The sequence below is a fragment of the Lolium rigidum genome, chromosome 3, assembly GCF_022539505.1.
Source record: "Lolium rigidum isolate FL_2022 chromosome 3, APGP_CSIRO_Lrig_0.1, whole genome shotgun sequence".
Lineage (NCBI taxonomy): Eukaryota > Viridiplantae > Streptophyta > Magnoliopsida > Poales > Poaceae > Lolium > Lolium rigidum.
The window spans coordinates 2,536,389-2,555,376 of NC_061510.1; positions in this window are offsets into that span (position 1 = coordinate 2,536,389).

Sequence of the window (18,988 nt, forward strand, 5' to 3'; positions counted from 1 at the left end):
GTTCAAGAAAAGATGTAGTCTGCACAAGTCAGATTCACACTCCGAAACGTAAGAGAGTTCAAACTTCGAGGACGAAGTTTAGTTTAAGGGGTAGAGACTGTAATATCCTAGGATTTGGGGTTACAAAAATAGATGAAACATATGTGTGCATTGCATTCATGCATAGAAAATCCAGGGAATTTTCGCGCTTTAAAGTAAAACAGTCACAGTAACTGAAGTTTCACTTGACCTTGGTGGAATTGAAGTAGCTCATCAAGTCAAGCGTTATAAACCTCAATGTGACTTTGCTGAAACTTGTTTTGGGTAGAGATGATTGGATCTAAGGGGTTAGATCAAATGCAACTAAAACCAACACAATAACACATTAATCAATGATCAAATTTCTTGTTCTTATAAAAGATCATAATATGATAATCTTAATGTATGAATATCCATTCAATTGGAAATCAAGTAACAACAAATGAGAAACTATTCTTGACTTATCTTTTCCATGTCTCTAACAAATAAATATTACTACCATGAACCTCATGGTATTTCTTGAACTAAACTCTTGAACTCAACACCAACACAAGCTTATCATTAAACCCTAGAGATGAGAGAGGTCTATACCCATCAAAGAGATAATAAACAAACTCTAAATTATTAACACTTAAAAGTTGAGAAACTAACTTTGGGGTATAATTTAATTCACTTTAAAACTTATTATCAAATATGGTAAAACACAAGGACCTAAGTGCATAAAAGCCCCACATTCTGATTTTAATCATAACTTATTAAATATGTGGAATATCACAAAACTAAATTCGTTTACATTACGAATTATAGTTCAAACTATTTGAATAAAGTGAACTATGAGTATTTTGAAACTCATATGATCATGCCTTGGTGAAATCAAACATCACCATTCAAAATTGGGTATAATCCTTGTCTTTGACAATTTGATCCCAATTACAATATAAATACAATCACATATGATATAATGACTCACCCACAAGCATAAAAATCATTCACAAGATCTTTAGTAACAAAAGCCACTTGGCTATCCAAAAACAAATCACATGAGAGGATAATACCCATGCCACATAGGATGGAAATATCTACATAGCTTCAATCCTAAGCTATGACACCTCGTGCTTAAAGGATTGCTATGGATGAGAGCATGACAACCAAGCACCTTACTCCTCAAATGAAAACAAGAGTCACTCACCTATGTGTCATGATACTAGAGCATGCCCAAGCCTATAAAAGGAACCCTCTACCTCATTCATTCCATCATCTTGTACCATGATACAAGCAAACCAAAGAGTTGGGCCACTCCATAATTTAGATAGGACCAAGATGAAGCAGCTAGGAGGTGGAGGCATACCACAAGATGCAGGTTTACCAGAATTCCTGAAGAACAAGCTACAGAAGATATGAAGGTAGAATTCTTAGGAAGGACACATATTTAGATAATCACATCATCATTCCTTGAGTAGAACCCTAGATTATAGTCCAAGTCCTTGTGGAGTGAGAGAGGTAATTGGTATAACCCTAGCCAAATACATCTAGTGATACCTTGGGAAGCCCATACCATGCAGGATCATCACCATTGGGTAATGATCATAAACCCTAAGAACTTTAAGTAAGGATCCATTAAGAATAAGTTAATCATGATAATGCCATGATCATGCTTTGGAGAAATAGGATAGTAAGCCATAAGTTAAACCTAGTATAATAAGCAGATATCATCAATCACATGAAATCATAGAGAGACTACTAAGTGAGCAACCCTAGATTATTCTCCACATCTTAAGTAGTGAAACACATGAAGGATATCATGACCTTGCCTAGCCAAGCTTTGTGAAAACCTTAATAATATTTAGAGATGCATATCCTCTCAATAGTGGGGGATACTAAACCTAGCTAATTCAATATGGTGCCAATCCATATCTATAACCTAGGCCTATATCCCAATCTTAGTTTGTGCATCACTTGGGTGATCACAATTAAAACCTAGGCCATAATTGAGTTTCAAACCATGTGCCATTAGGTGAATATAGTTAGAACCCTAGAACTGCAATCTTATTAAATCTCATACTTAATTATGGAACTTAAGAATAACCTAGTGTTAAACCATTTACTTAAAACCATGTGTGGTGATCAACCAATTATCTTTATAACCAAGGCCCCATCATAAGGAGAGTAATATCTACTCTAGGTATTTCAAGGTGCTATTAAAATATAATACAATACTAGTGCTAACCTTGAAATAAGGTTATAATAAACCCTACAAAACCTTAATAAAGAAGTATTCACATAAAATCATATGTACATGACTAAATTCTCAAGTAAGAACCCAAGCCATAATAATAACCTCTAAAACATTTGGTGCACAAATTATTAACTCCAATCATTCAAAAGGGAGTTGTATTCCAAATAAAAAAAGAAATTAAAATAAATACCTAAATTCTTGCCTAATCTAAACATTGTCTTAAGGCTCACATATATTGAATGTGATTCAAAAACAATGCAGTAATGCATGTATCCTTTTCTTATTCCTAATGAAATTCAAATTATAAAATACCTGCATGGTATAAAATGATTTAAGTTTGAATTAAAAACAGAATGTAAAATAGAAAAGGAAAACAGAAAATAAAAATAGAAATAGAAAGGAAAAGAGAGGAGAGGCTTACCAGACCTTACCTGCCGCAGCAGCCCAGCAACTAAGCCCAACACCAGCCCAACACCATCACCACACAGCAGCCCAGCCCAGCCCAGCCCAACTTACCTCTTCGTACAAAATATCGGAGAGGAGGTCATCCTCATCCTCTTCGTGCGCATGGAGGATAGCACGACGGCGTTCTCCCTTTTCCCTCTCGCTGGCGGCCTTCCCTTGCTCGACGGCGTGACGAGGCGTGCTCCAACGCCGTATAAAAAGCACCATGACGAACACAGGCCCGAATCCTTTCCCCATCTGCTTGATTTTCCTCCCGATACCGAAACCCTAGTCACCGGCCGTTCACCCTCGACGTCGATAGAGACCAGTTGCTCGTCCGCGCGTGGCCGGAATCGTCGCCGCCGGCGACGTCTGCCCGTCGGCCACCGTGTCCTTTGCCACGTCTCCAATTTTGACCCAGTCAACCGCCAACGTGGCAGCTGACCTGGCCACTGACCCACCAGTCAGTGACTGTGTGGGTAGATTATCGCGGGTAGCTTTAGTAATTTTAGTTTTTATTTCAAATTCAATAATTGCTGAAACTTTGCAAATATTTAGGAAATTTATTATAACTCAGAAAAATACAAATGATATATATCAAAATGCTCCTAAAAATAAAATCTATTCAATAAAAATATACCATTATTAATCATTATTAATCAAGCCCTTTTCTTTTATTCTTAATTAGATTAAAATTCAAAAATTTGGAAAACTTTCCAAATTAAATAAAAACTAGTAAATAAATAAAGAAAACATTAAAACTATTTTTCTTTATTTGTTATTTTGTTAAATAATTATTAAAAGGATTTAAACCCTAAATAATAATCACCTTAATGATTAATTCTTTAAAAATAATAAATGTCAAATCCAACATTGTTTTTATTTCAAAGTTATTAATAACTTCAACTTTATAATGAAGTTATTACCTATAGAACTATATGGTAGATTAGGAAACCCTAGTTCCATTATACATAAAAATAGTAGTTCATAATTTTGTGTGGAATTCTAAAACCCTAATTCCATTAGGAACCCTAGCTCCATTAATTCATGTAAACCCTAGTCTACTTTTAAACCAAGGCCTAGGCTATTACATGTGATTGATACGTCTCCAACGTATCGATAATTTCTTATGTTCCATGCTACTTTATTGATGATACCTACATGTTTTATGCACATTATATGTCATATTTATGCATTTTCTGGAACTAACCTATTAACAAGATGCCGAAGAGCCGATTGTCTGTTTTCTGCTGTTTTTGGTTTCGGAAATCCTAGTAAAGAAATATTCTCGGAATTGGACGAAACTTTCGCCCGGGGTCCTATTTTTGCACGAAGCTTCCGGAAGACCGAAGAGATAACGAAGTGGGGCCACGAGGCAGCCGGAGGCTAGGGCGGCGCGGCCCGGGCCCCGGCCGCGCCGACCTACCCCTGGGCCCTCGTGTGGCCCCCCGCGTTGACCTTCCGCCTACTTAAAGCCTCCGTCGCGAAACCCCCAGTACCGAGAGCCACGATACGGAAAACCTTACGGAGACGCCGCCGCCGCGAATCCCATCTCGGGGGATTCAGGAGATCGCCTCCGGCACCCTGCCGGAGAGGGGATTCATCTCCCGGAGGACTCTACACCGCCATGGTCGCCTCCGGGAGTGATGAGTGAGTAGTTCACCCCTGGACCATGGGTCCATAGCAGTAGCTAGATGGTCGTCTTCTCCTTGTTGTGCTTCATTGTTGGATCTTGTGAGCTGCCTAACATGATCAAGATCATCTATCCGTAATACTATATGTTGTGTTTGTCGGGATCCGATGGATAGAGAGTACTATGATTATGGTGATTATCAATCTATTGTTTATGTGTTGTTTATGATCTTGCATGCTCTCCGTTATTAGTAGAGGCTCTGGCCAAGTTTTTACTCTTAACTCCAAGAGGGGGTATTTATGCTCGATAGTGGGTTCATGCCTTCATTGACACCTGGGATCGTGACAGTAGGTTCTAAGGTTGTGATGTGCTGTTGCCACTAGGGATAAAACATTGATGCTATGTCTAAGGATGTAGTTGTTGATTACATTACGCACCATACTTAATGCAATTGTCTCGTTGCTTAGCAACTTAATACTGAATGGGGTTCGGATGATAACTCGAAGGTGGACTTTTTAGGCATAGATGCAGTTGGATGGCGGTCTATGTACTTTGTCGTAATGCCCAATTAAATCTCACTATATTTATCATATCATGTATATGCATTGTTATGCCTTTCTCTATTTGTCAATTGCCCGATCGTAATTTGTTCACCCAACATGCTTTTATCTTACGGGAGAGACACCTCTAGTGAACTCGTGGACCCCGGTCCTATTCTTTACATAGCATACAATCTACTGCAATTGTGTTTTACTGTTTTCTTTGCAAACATCTTCCACTCGATACGTTTAATCCTTTGTTACAGCAAGCCGGTGAGATTGACAACCTCACTTGTTTCGTTGGGGCAAAGTACTTTGGTTTTGTTGTGCAGGTTCCGCGTTGGCGCCGGAATCCCGGTGTTGCGCCGCATCACATTTCGCGACCATCAACCTTCAACGTGCTTCTTGGCTCCTCCTGGTTCGATCAACCTTGGTTTCTTTCCGAGGGAAAACTTGCCACTGTGCGCATCATACCTTCCTCTTGGGGTTCCCAACGGACGTGTACATTTACGCGCATCAAGCATCGTTTTTACGGCGCCGTTGCCGGGGAGATCAAGACACGCTGCAAGGGGAGTCTCCACTTCTCAATCTCTTTACTTTGTTTTTGTCTTGCTTTATTTTATTTACTACTTTGTTTGCTGCACCTAAATCAAAACACACAAAAAATTAGTTGCTAGTTTTACTTTATTTACTGTCTTGCTCTCTATATCAAAAACACAAAAAAATTAGTTACTTGCATTTACTTTATCTAGTTTGTTTTATTTACCGTTGCTAAAATGAATACCCCTAAAAATACTAAGTTGTGTGACTTCACAAATGCAAATAATAATGATTTCCTATGCACACCTATTGCTCCACCTGCTACTACAGCAGAATTTTTTGAAATTAAACCTGCTTTACTAAATCTAGTCATGAGAGATCAATTTTCTGGTGTTAGTTCTGATGATGCTGCTGCCCATCTCAATAATTTTGTTGAACTTTGTGAAATGCAAAAGTATAAAGATGTAGATGGTGATATTATTAAATTGAAAGTATTTCCTTTCTCATTAAGAGGAAGAGCTAAAGATTGGTTGCTATCTTTGCCTAAGAATAGTATTGATTCATGGAATAAATGCAAGGATGCTTTTATTGGTAGATATTATCCTCCCGCTAAAATTATATCTTTGAGAAGTAGCATAATGAATTTTAAACAATTAGATACAGAACATGTTGCTCAAGCATGGGAGAGAATGAAAACTTTGGTAAAGAATTGCCCAACCCATGGACTGACTACTTGGATGATCATCCAAACCTTCTATGCAGGACTAAATTTTTCTTCGCGGAATTTATTGGATTCAGCTGCTGGAGGTACCTTTATGTCCATCACATTGGGGGCGGCTACAAAACTTCTTGATGATATGATGATAAATTACTCTGAATGGCACACGGAAAGAGCTCCACAAGGTAAGAAGGTAAATTCTGTTGAAGAAACCTCTTCCTTGAGTGATAAGATTGATGTGATTATGTCTATGCTTGTGAATGGTAGATCTAATGTTGATCCAAATAATGTTCCTTTAGCTTCATTGGTTGCTCAAGAAGAAAATGTTGATGTGAATTTCATTAAAAATAATAATTTCAACAACAATGCTTATAGGAACAACTAAGGTAATACTTATGGAAGATATGAGGAAAGGATGCTAGAAATTGAAAGATCCACTAAAAACTTTATGCAATCACAATATGAGCAAAATCAATTGTTTACTAAAACTATGAATGAACAATCTACCTTGTTGAAGAATATAGGAAATCAACTTAAAAACTTGAATAGGGAGATTTAAGGTTGCAAACTAAAATTTCAAATGCTGAAACCCGAATCTCATACATGTCCGCATCACAATCCTCTTTAATTAATAAAATGGCTGCTAAACCTGATGATATTGATAATAAGATTACTACTACAGCAAATGCCATCCAAGTTATAATTAATGAGAATATAAGATTAATGGCTGAACTACGTGCTAGGTGGGATAGAGAAGAAAATGAAAAACTAGCTAAAGAGAATAATGTAGCTAAAGTTTGGACTATTACCACCACTAGTAATGCTAATTCTTCACATTTTGCTACACCTCCTACTATCAATGGTAAAATAATTGGTGTTGGCAATGTTTCTACTCCTAGTGCAAAGCGAACAAAACTGCCTGAAATTGCTAAAACTGCTGAAGCTGCTTGTGATAAACTGCTGAAATTTTTTCCAACCTTGGGAACAATGATCCCATTGCTTGTAGCTCATAATGATTTAGATTTTGATGATTGCCACATCTCTGAAGTTATAAAGTTCTTACAAAAACTTGCTAAAAGTCCTAATGCTAGTGCTATAAATTTAGCCTTTACAAAACATATTACAAATGCTCTCATAAAAGCTAGAGAAGAGAAACTAAAACTTGAAACTTCTATTCCTAGAAAGTTAGAGGATGGATGGGAGCCCATCATTAAAATAAAATTCAATGACTTTGAATGTAATGCTTTATGTGATCTTGGTGCAAGTATTTCTGTTATGCCTAAAAAGATTTATGATATGCTTGACTTGCCACCATTGAAGAATTGTTATTTGGATGTTAATCTTGCCGATAATGTTAAAAAGAAGGGATTTCTATTTTCGTGCCCTCGGCTCCTTAGTTGTACTCAGTTTTCCCCAGATCCTTAGTTTTTCCTCAGTTTCCCCCCCCCCCCTTGTCTATAACCCGCAGAAAGAGCTCGGACGGAAGGAATCCCGTTTAGTTGACGTTGGTTGGTGCTGGCAAGTGGGGCCGCTGTTGGTGCCCCGCAGTGGACACGTCTCCACTTATCCGGATCATCGTGGGACCCACAACTTGTCCACGTTAGCGCGCCGGACCCACGGCTTACCCGGGTGACCGTTGCAAAATGGGAGCCCGAGCTAGCCCCGTGCCCGTGCCCGTGCCATTGCTTCCCCTTTCTTTCTCCGCGCCCCATTGTTCTTCTTCTCCGCCGGCGGCAGCCCTTCTCCGAGCACGCGGGTGATGTCTAGTTTCTCTTCGACCTCCCGTTCTTCATGGCCGCGAGTATGGACCCGTGCCTTTGACAAGATGCCCCGACCGCCCACGCCGAGAGCCTCCGAAGCGGTCGATCCGTAAGACGGACGAGAACGGCAACCGTGGACGTGAGTTCGTTGCATGCGAGAGCTTGCCATATAGAGAGGGGGATAAGGTTAGATCTCGCTCCAATTTCTCTCGTTTTCTCTCGATTTTCTTGTTATTCCCTCGAATTTGGGATTTAGGGTTCACGTTGTTGTTTTCGGATCTTGAAGAAATGCGGGCATTTCGAGTGGATCGATGTGTACGTTCGGAGGCTTCGGTTGCAGGGAATCAATTGGCGCTATTGGGGGCGCAATTTGGGAGGGGGGACTTGTCTGTAGAGAATGCGGCGGAGAGAGGAGCCGTTCCGATTAGGGACCTTCCGATTATGCCTAATGCTCCCAATGCGGAAGCTGGTGGAAGTGAAGGGAGAACTGAAGAAAATGAACAAGCAGTTAAGGCAGCTGATCGAGTTGAAGAAGCAAGCTAATATGATGGCTGGTTGTTTTTTTGTTGTATAATTACGATCGGATTCTTATCATTGCTCACCAGGCGCTAGAAGTTGTTACAAGGGATACCTTGTTACAAATCCATTATTCAATTACATGTACTTGTAGTTGTTTTCAAAGTTAGTGTGTGCATTCACCGAAATTACCAACTATATTCCCTAAAAGAAAAGGAAAGCTAAAGATAGTTGATAATTGTTAGAGGGGTGACAAATAATGCAATCCCCGAAATCCGCAAATATGTATGCCTCATGTTTATACCAAAATTATACCACTTTTAGGCCGTTTCAAAATACCAATACTATATCCCAAACTATATTCCCTAAAAGAAAAGGAAAGCTAAAGATAGTTGATAATTGTTAGAGGGGTGACAAATAATGCAATCCCCGAAATCCGCAAATATGTATGCCTCATGTTTATACCAAAATTATACCACTTTTAGGCCTTTCCAAAATACCAATACCATATCCCAAACTATATTCCCTAAAAGAAAAGGACAGCTAAAGATAGTTGATAATTGTTAGAGGGGTGACAAATAATGCAATCGCCGAAATCCGCAAAAATGTATGCCTCATGTTTATAACAAAATTATACCACTTTTAGGCCGTTTCAAAATACCAATACTATATCCCAAACTATATTCCCTAAAAGAAAAGGAAAGCTAAAGATAGTTGATAATTGTTAGAGGGGTGACAAATAATGCAATCCCCGAAATCCGCAAATATGTATGCCTCATGTTTATACCAAAATTATACCACTTTTAGGCCTTTCCAAAATACCAATACCATATCCCAAACTATATTCCCTAAAAGAAAAGGACAGCTAAAGATAGTTGATAATTGTTAGAGGGGTGACAAATAATGCAATCGCCGAAATCAGCAAAAATGTATGCCTCATGTTTATAACAAAATTATACCACTTTTAGGCCGTTTCAAAATACCAATACTATATCCCAAACTATATTCCTCATGTTTATTCTCCACCGACAGAGAGAGAGAGAGAGATGGGTGGCCACGAAGAGAGAGGGAGAGAGAGAGAGAGAGAGAGAGAGAGAGAGAGAGAGAGAGAGAGAGGTTGCCACGAAGAGACGGATAGGGGTATACTGCCCGTTAGATCAGTGGATCAACGGTTCGTGGAGTCGATCCGTGTGACAACGGCTCAACCAATCGGGATAAGTTTGGGCTTCTCGGAGCATTTGTGACAGTACTTGAGGGCAAAACTGAGTAGTACTAAGAATCCAAGGGCACATAAATAGTAAATAGACTAAGGGATTCAAACAAAAGAATTACAAAATGAAAAATGTGTGTTTTGTACAATATAATTCATATTGGGCTACATCAAATTATTTGCAATTCAAATATACATGAGTGTGACAATTATGGCATCATTTAGACAAACTATGTTTTGGGAAAGATGTTTTGCAAAGGGGTTTGGGTGGAAAACCATGCATCTTCATAGCTACACTAGTGATTCCGAGAAGTGGCAATTTGTGGTAAAACTTGATTTATATATGTTTGTTAAGGTTTTCTAGGTGGCGAGGTTGCGTAGGAAGACTCCATGAGTAGTTGCCACTATGTTTTTATTTTTTTGGATTTTTTTGCGCATGAAATGACTCAATTAGCTATGTTAATCTCATTTGTTGACTCTCTGTTGACCAGCTACTTGAGGGTAAAACTGAGTATATTGCACTTGCCGGTCTAAGTCCTCGAGGGGAAAAGCTGAGTACGGATAAAATTTCGTATAAGGCCCGAGGTTATAACCGAGTACACCAAACGTCCCGGGGTTAGACTCGTGTAGCGGTGCACGCTGCAGCCGTGCATAGCGGACGCGTGTTGCGGTACACGCCACCTTCGTCTTTATAGAGCCCCTCTTTCTCTCCCTCGACGCACGTTCTCACCGGCTCACCGCAACCGCCTCTCCTGTCCCATCATCTTCTCCACAACCGAAGAAAAACCCCGAAGAAAACCGCCGGCGATGGAGAAGAATGAGATGCCCATTGTCGGCGCATCGGCCGCCGCCCCGTCCGGGCCCCCGTCGCTGCTTCCAACGTAGCAGCCGGCGCATCGGCCGCCGCCCCGTCCGAGGCCCCTGTCGCTGCTTCCAACGTAGCAGCCGGCGCATCGGCCGCCGCCCCGTCCGGGCCCCCGTCGCTCGCTTCCAACGTAGCAGCCGGCGCATCGGCCGCCACCCCCGTCCAGGCCCCTGTCCATTGGGACCCGTACGAACCAGTGCAGTACGACGCGCCGAAGAACCCCTACGACACCACCATCGTCGACTACGATTCGGAGGTAACCCTTTGTTCCCTTGTTCTTATCTCATTTCAATCATTTTGTGTTAGATCTAGCGTTATTACGGTTCGTCTGTTCCTAGTTCAATCCTTTTGTGTTAGATCTTGCGTTATTATCTGTGCGTCTCTTCCTAGTTCAATCCTTTTTTGTTAGATCTTGCGTTATTACTTGTTCGTCTGTTCCTAGTTCAATCCTTTTGTGTTAGATCTCGTTCGTCGTCTGTTCCTAGTTCGATCCTTTTGTGTTAGATCTTGCGTTATTAGTGTTTGTGATTTGCTTTTGTTTCAGATTTGTGCCGATGATGATGAATATTTGGGCATCCCTAAATTGATTCAGGGTTTGGTCGATAAACAATTGGTGTGTACAAATTTGTTGTGCATGATCTTTGGTTTACTTACTCAAATCCTGGATATAAGTGTGTCCAATGTAACTGAGGCTACCTCTTTTTTCGAGCCCATATTATCATGCATGATTTTTTGTTCACTCTCTATTCAATCATCGTTGCAATTGACTCCGTGTTTTTTGCACGATCTTTGGTGCTACGTGACAGGTCGAGAGCAGCGACGTCGACGAGCGACGACGAGTCCTTCCACACCAAGACTCGTCACGTCCTCGGGAGGCTGCGAGCCGGCCAATACGGTCGCCCCTTTGCTCAAGGCATTTACAAGTGCCCCTTCGCAACAGGAGGCTCTTCGACACCAACTTCAACACCCTGCTGAACCATGCTGAATCCATTGGCAGACATGGCGCTAGAGTTGGAAGTACCGTGAACGTGCATGCGTACATGGCCAAACACAAAGCACTTGGGATTCACCTGCGCAACCTCCAAGCGAGTCACACGCGCCACCTGGAGGCGTTGAACGTGCCTACTGCACTCTCTGTATGTGACTGCTCTATCTGTAGAGCAGATTAAATTCATGTAAAATGTAGCTTATGTTGGATCTATCGGTACTACATTTGGATCTGTCCTGAATATATCTATGCTATGTTGGTTGTTGTATGCAGCTTATCCTATATTTTCTCTCTGGATTTGTGCCCTAGATTTCCTACCTGATTGGGTAAAAACGAAGGCATAAAGAAATGAATGGCGTTAAAAAACGAAGGAGAAGCTTCTCTAGATTTGCTACCAATTTGGGCTATCAAATATGAATGAGATCGAGCGATAGAGAGGAAAAAGGTACATTGAAAACTGCTAATCTGGGCGAAAGAGACGAAACCACTCGTGCCCCCGTCCCGGACCCACACGGCTCCACACGCTACGGCCCTACACGCTACGGCCCCACAAACACGGCCTCGTCCTGTCCCACGCGGTCCCTTCCTACCAGCCCCACACGACGCGGTCCCACACGACGTGACCCCACAAACGACACGACCCCACTCGTCAGCACGGAACGGTCAACTTAACGGATTCCTTCCGTCCGAGCTCCATCTGCGGTTCAGACAAACGTTTGGGTAAAACTGAGGAAAAACTAAGGAGCTGGGGAAAACTGAGTACAACTAACGAAGCAGGGGCACGAAAATAGAAATCCCTAAAAAGAAACCTTTGGGGAGGATTGATAATGTGCATATTACGGTTAACAATAACCTTGTCCCCGTTGATTTTGTTGTCTTGGATATCGAATGCAATGCATCTTGTCCAATTGTGTTGGGAAGACCTTTTCTTCGAACTGTTGGTGCTATTATTGATATGAGGGAAGGTAATATTAAATATCAATTTCCTCTCAAGAAAGGTATGGAACACTTCCCTAGAAAGAGAATGAAGTTTCCTTTTGATTCTATTATTAGAACAAGTTATGATGTTGATGCTTCTACTCTCGATGTTACTTGATTTGCACTTTCTGCGCCTAGCTGAAAGGCGTTAAAGAAAAGCGCTTATGGGAGACAACCCATGTTTTTACCTACAGGGGCAATTTTTTGTTTTGTTGAGTCTTGGAAGTTGTTTACTACTGTAGCAACCTCTCCTTATCATGTTTTTGTACCAAGTAAAGTTTCTATGTCAAAGTTGATGTTATATTTGGGATCGCTGCGCAGAAACAACATTGTTGTCTGTCACGAATCTGGGCACAGTTCTCTGTAGAAAATTTGAAAAAATCTGCCAATTTACGAGCGTGATCCTCAGATATGTACGCAACTTTCATTAGTTTTGAGTTTTTCCATTTGAGCAAGTCTAGTGCCAGCTTTAAATTCGTCTTTACGGACTGTTCTGTTTTTGACAGATTCTGCCTTTTATTTCGCATTGCCTCTTTTGCTATGTTGGATTTATTTCTTTGATCCATTAATGTCCAGTAGCATTATGCAATGTCCAGAAGTGTAAATAATGATTGTGTCACCTCTGAATGTGTGAATTATTAATTATGCACTAACCCTCTAATGAGTTTGCTTGAAGTTTGGTGTGAAGGAAGTTTTCAAGGGTCAAGAGAGGAGAATGATATACTATGATCAAGAGGAGTGAAAGCTCTAAGCTTGGGGATGCCCCCGTGGTTCACCCCTGCATATTTTAAGAAGACTCAAGCGTCTAAGCTTGGGGATGCCCAAGGCATCCCCTTCTTCATCGACAACATCATCGGGTTCCTCCCCGAAACTATATTTTTATTCAGTCACATCTTGTGTTCTTTACTTGGAGCGTCGGTTTGTTTTCGTTTTTGTTTTTGTTTGAATAAAATGGATCCTAGCATTCACTTTGTGGGAGAGAGACACGCTCCGTTGTTGCATATGGACACATGTGTCCTTAGGCTTTACTCATAATGTTCATGGCGAAGTTTCTTCTTCGTTAAATTGTTATATGGTTGGAATTGGAAAATGCTACATGTAGTAATTCTAAAATGTCTTGGATAATGTGATACTTGGCAATTGTTGTGCTCATGTTTAAGCTCTTGCATCATATGCTTTGCACCCATTAATGAAGAAATACATAGAGCTTGCTAAAATTTGATTTGCATATTTGGTCTCTCTAAGGTCTAGATAATATCTAGTATTGAGTTTTGAACAACAAGGAAGACGGTGTAGAGTCTTATAATGTTTACAATATGTCTTTTATGTGAGTTTTGCTGCACCTGTTCATCCTTGAGTTTGCTTCAAATAACCTTGCTAGCCTAAACCTTGTATCGAGAGGGAATACTTCTCATGCATCCAAAATCCTTGAGCCAACTACTATGCCATTTGTGTCCACCATACCTACCTACTACATGGTATTTCTCCGCCATTCCAAAGTAAATTGCTTGAGTGCTACCTTTAAAATTCCATCATTCACCTTTGCAATATATAGCTCATGGGACAAAGTAGCCTTAAAAACTATCGTAGTATTGAATATGTACTTATGCACTTTATATTTTATTAAGTTGCTTGTTGTGCGATAACCATGCTTCTGGGGAACGCCATCAACTATTGTTGAATATCATGTGAGTTGCTATGCATGTCCGTCTTGTCTGAAGGATCTATCATTTTAGTGGTTGGAGCATGCAAAAACTGTTAGAGAAGAACATTGGGCCGCTAACTAAAGCCATGAACCATGGTGGAAGTTTCAGTTTTGGACATATATCCTCAATCTCATATGAGAATAATAATCATTGCTACATGCTTATGCATTTAAGAGGAGTCCATTATCTCGTTGTCCATGTTGTCCCGGTATGGATGTCTAAGTTGAGAATAATCAAAAGCGAGAAATCCGAAATGCGAGCATTCTCCTTAGACCTTTGTACGAGGCGGCATGGAGGTACCCCTTTGTGACACTTGGTTGAAACATGGCATGCGAAGATCCGGTAGTCCAAGCTAAGTAGGACGAGGTGCGGACACTATTAGTATACTATGCATGAGGCTTGCAACTTGTAAGATATAATTTACATAATTCATATGCTTTATTACTACCGTTGACAAAATTGTTTCATGTTTTCAAAATAAAAGCTCTAGCACAAATACAGCAATCGATGCTTTCCTTTTGAAGGACCATTCTTTTACTTTTATTGTTGAGTCAGTTTACCTATCTCCTTCCACCTAAGAAGCAAACACTTGTGTGAACTGTGCATTGATTCCTACATACTTGCATATTGCACTTGTTATATTACTTTATGTTGACAATATCCATGAGATATACATGTTATAAGTTGAAAGCAACCGCTGAAACTTAATCTTCCTTTGTGTTGCTTCAATACCTTTACTTTGATTTATTGCTTTATGAGTTAACTCTTATGCAAGACTTATTGATGCTTGTCTTGAAGTACTATTCATGAAAAGTCTTTGCTTTATGATTCAGCTTGTTTACTCATGTCATTACCTTTGCTTTGATCGCTGCATTCATTACATATGTTTACAAATAGTATGATCAAGATTATGATGGCATGTCACTTCAGAAATTATCTTTGTTATCGTTTTACCTGCTCGGGACGAGCGTAACTAAGCTTGGGGATGCTGATACGTCTCCAACGTATCGATAATTTCTTATGTTCCATGCTACTTTATTGATGATACCTACATGTTTTATGCACATTATATGTCATATTTATGCATTTTCTGGAACTAACCTATTAACAAGATGCCGAAGAGCCAGTTCTGTTTTCTGCTGTTTTTGGTTTCAGAAATCCTAGTAAAGAAATATTCTCGGAATTGGACGAAACTTTCGCCCAGGGTCCTATTTTTGCACGAAGCTTCCAGAAGACCGAAGAGATAACGAAGTGGGGCCACGAGGCAGCCAGAGGCTAGGGCGGCGCGGCCCAGGCCCTGGCCGCGCCGACCTACCCCTGGGCCCCTCGTGTGGCCCCCCGCGTTGACCTTCCGCCTACTTAAAGCCTCCGTCGCGAAACCCCCGTACCGAGAGCCACGATACGGAAAACCTTACGGAGACGCCGCCGCCGCGAATCCCATCTCGGGGGATTCAGGAGATCGCCTCCGGCACCCTGCCGGAGAGGGGATTCATCTCCCGGAGGACTCTACACCGCCATGGTCGCCTCCGAAGTGATGAGTGAGTAGTTCACCCCTGGACCATGGGTCCATAGCGATAGCTAGATGGTCGTCTTCTCCTTGTTGTGCTTCATTGTTGGATCTTGTGAGCTGCCTAACATGATCAAGATCATCTATCCGTAATACTATATGTTGTGTTTGTCGGGATCCGATGGATAGAGAGTACTATGATTATGGTGATTATCAATCTATTGTTTATGTGTTGTTTATGATCTTGCATGCTCTCCGTTATTAGTAGAGGCTCGGCCAAGTTTTTGCTCTTAACTCCAAGAGGGGGTATTTATGCTCGATAGTGGGTTCATGCCTTCATTGACACCTGGGATCGTGACGATGAGGTTCTAAGGTTGTGATGTGCTTGTTGCCACTAGGGATAAAACATTGATGCTATGTCTAAGGATGTAGTTGTTGATTACATTACGCACCATACTTAATGCAATTGTCTCGTTGCTTAGCAACTTAGTACCGAATGGGGTTCGGATGATAACCTGAAGGTGGACTTTTTAGGCATAGATGCAGTTGGATGGCGGTCTATGTACTTTGTCGTAATGCCCAATTAAATCTCACTATATTTATCATATCATGTATATGCATTGTTATGCCTTTGTCTATTTGTCAATTGCCCGACTGTAATTTGTTCACCCAACATGCTTTTATCTTATGGGAGAGACACCTCTAGTGAACTGTGGACCCCGGTCCTATTCTTTACATAGCATACAATCTATCGCAATTGTGTTTACTCGTTTTCTTTGCAAACATCTTCCACTCGATACGTTTAATCCTTTGTTACAGACAAGCCGGTGAGATTGACAACCTCACCGTTTCGTTGGGGCAAAGTACTTTGGTTTTGTTGTGCAGGTTCCGCGTTGGCGCCGGAATCCTCGGTGTTGCGCCGCATCACATTTCGCGACCATCAACCTTCAACGTGCTTCTTGGCTCCTCCTGGTTCGATCAACCTTGGTTTCTTTCTGAGGGAAAACTTGCCACTGTGCGCATCATACCTTCCTCTTGGGGTTCCCAACGGACGTGTACATTTACGCGCATCAGTGATCATGTACTACCTTTTGACTTATAGATCCATAGAAACAACTAAATACATCTCATGTACTCATAAAATAATAGAGACCCTATCACTAATCAAATGGTATTCCTTGTGTTCAACCTAATAGAATCCAGATGATCATATAGGATCAACCCTAGTTCCTATTACCTAGGATCTCATCCTTAATTACCCTTGATTAGCATCACACCCTTGTGATGAACCCTAATAACAACCATGCCAATATTTTCTATTCTATTCCATACACCCTAAACCCTACTAGTGTTAGATACTTATGAAACATCCTATTTAGGAACCAATTATTCTCTACTTAGTGAATCCAATAGCAAACCCTAGACAACCTCAACCTTAATTGTAATACTTCTTATTCCTTAAGAAGTATGTTCTTCAAAAGTTATTCTTTTGAAGAAAATAGAGAGTAATCATCAACCTTGTCTAATAGGACCTATAAACCCTAACTATCTATCACCAATAAGATATACCCTTGATAGCAACCATTGATAATTAAGATGCTTATGCCTAATTAAAACCATACCAGCCCTAGTTGTTGATGAATCCAACTTTGTTGTGATCTATCTAATACTTACTTCAGAGACCAATTGGAATTATAGGAAACCATAGAACCTCACAAACCCAACTGTCATACTTATCTTATATTAAAGAACATGTTTTTCAAAAGTTATTCTTTTGAAGAAGATAATAAGTAATCATTAACCATGCCATATAGTACTAAAACTGACAACTGTTCTTTATATATGAACATTATACTGATTATAATTCCTTGTGTGCTCAATTGATTATTATGCTGTATTATATAACTTGTACATGATACCAAATAATCACACCTGAATAAGAACCTTGTTTATGGAAACACTCTAAAAGTGCAACACACTTTGAACTAATCATTACAACTCACTAATCCTAAATCATCGGGGTTAGGTCACGCTTAGAACGATTGCATCTCATACTTATGCATTATTGCATCCTTGCCAATCTTTTAAACATCGTCCTTACCGGACGATGATGCTATTTTAGAATTTGGAGTTATTGAGTATCGAAGACCTTGTCTGCATAATCTTGCAGTCAAGAAAGGCAAGTTCATCGCTTGCTCATGTCATTTGAGTATTTTTACCAAATTACTTACAAAGTACTATGTTTATCACTCTTACATGAAAAGCAAAAATACTATTTTCATAACTATGAATATGACTATGTGGTGGGCAATGGAACCATGGTATGTGTTGATATGGTGGAGGTTCCATTGCAAGGGTTTATATCCATCTAGGATTAAACAACAAATGTCGTCCAGTGATTCTTGTGCCGTAATAACCGTGTTAACCATAAGATCTGGAGTGGGACGGTATAGTCAATTGTATTTCCACCTCTTGTACATCAACGGACGCGCTTTACCGTAGACACTTGTATTCCAAGGGTGCATTTGGTGGCTGGGGAAGCCTAAAGTCCCCACGGCATTGTCCGTAGACACTTGTAGCCCGAGGATCATTTGGTGGCTGGGGAAGCCTAAAGTCCCCACGGTATTGCGGTCTATGAGGGGTTGCATCTACCGGCGAAGGAGTTTGGTTCGATCCCAGACTGTCGTCATGGTCGGGGTCCATCCTTAATTGGTATAAGAGGACCGGCGAGGACCCAGGGTCGAGGATGCAACAAAGGGTGGGTGTGCGAGGTAGCGGAGGAATATGATTGGCTATGACCTTACTCCTGGCCTCACACCAAAGGAAGTGTGGACGAGCCTGCAACTCGGTTGTCAACAAGGATAAGATCTCTTATGGGTAAAGCAACACACCTCTGCAGAGTGTAATGAATCATGACCAGTCACTCCCTGTTCCGGGTTTTGGAACTGCGAACGCTGCCGGAAAGGAACTCCATGAAGTTCTAGTAAACCGGTGAAGGCTGACGGACATAGTTCTTCTGAATAAAAGCAACCTTTTGAAGAAATGATTACAAAAACATGCATAGCCTTGGACTTTCTGGTCCATGGTTGTAGCTAGTGCATTAAACACCTCTTTCCTATAATGAACTTGTTGAGTACGCTCGTACTCATCCCACTCTTAAATCCCCTGCTTAGATATGGAGACATCGAAGGAGGATCTACAGTGCAACTCGAAGGCCGAGGAATCAACAACTACTTCCAGGGACAGGACCATGTCAGGAGAGTCAGATACCACATTCAAAAAGGAGAAAAACTAGATTAGCACTAGAAAGGAACTAGCTTCCTAAACCTA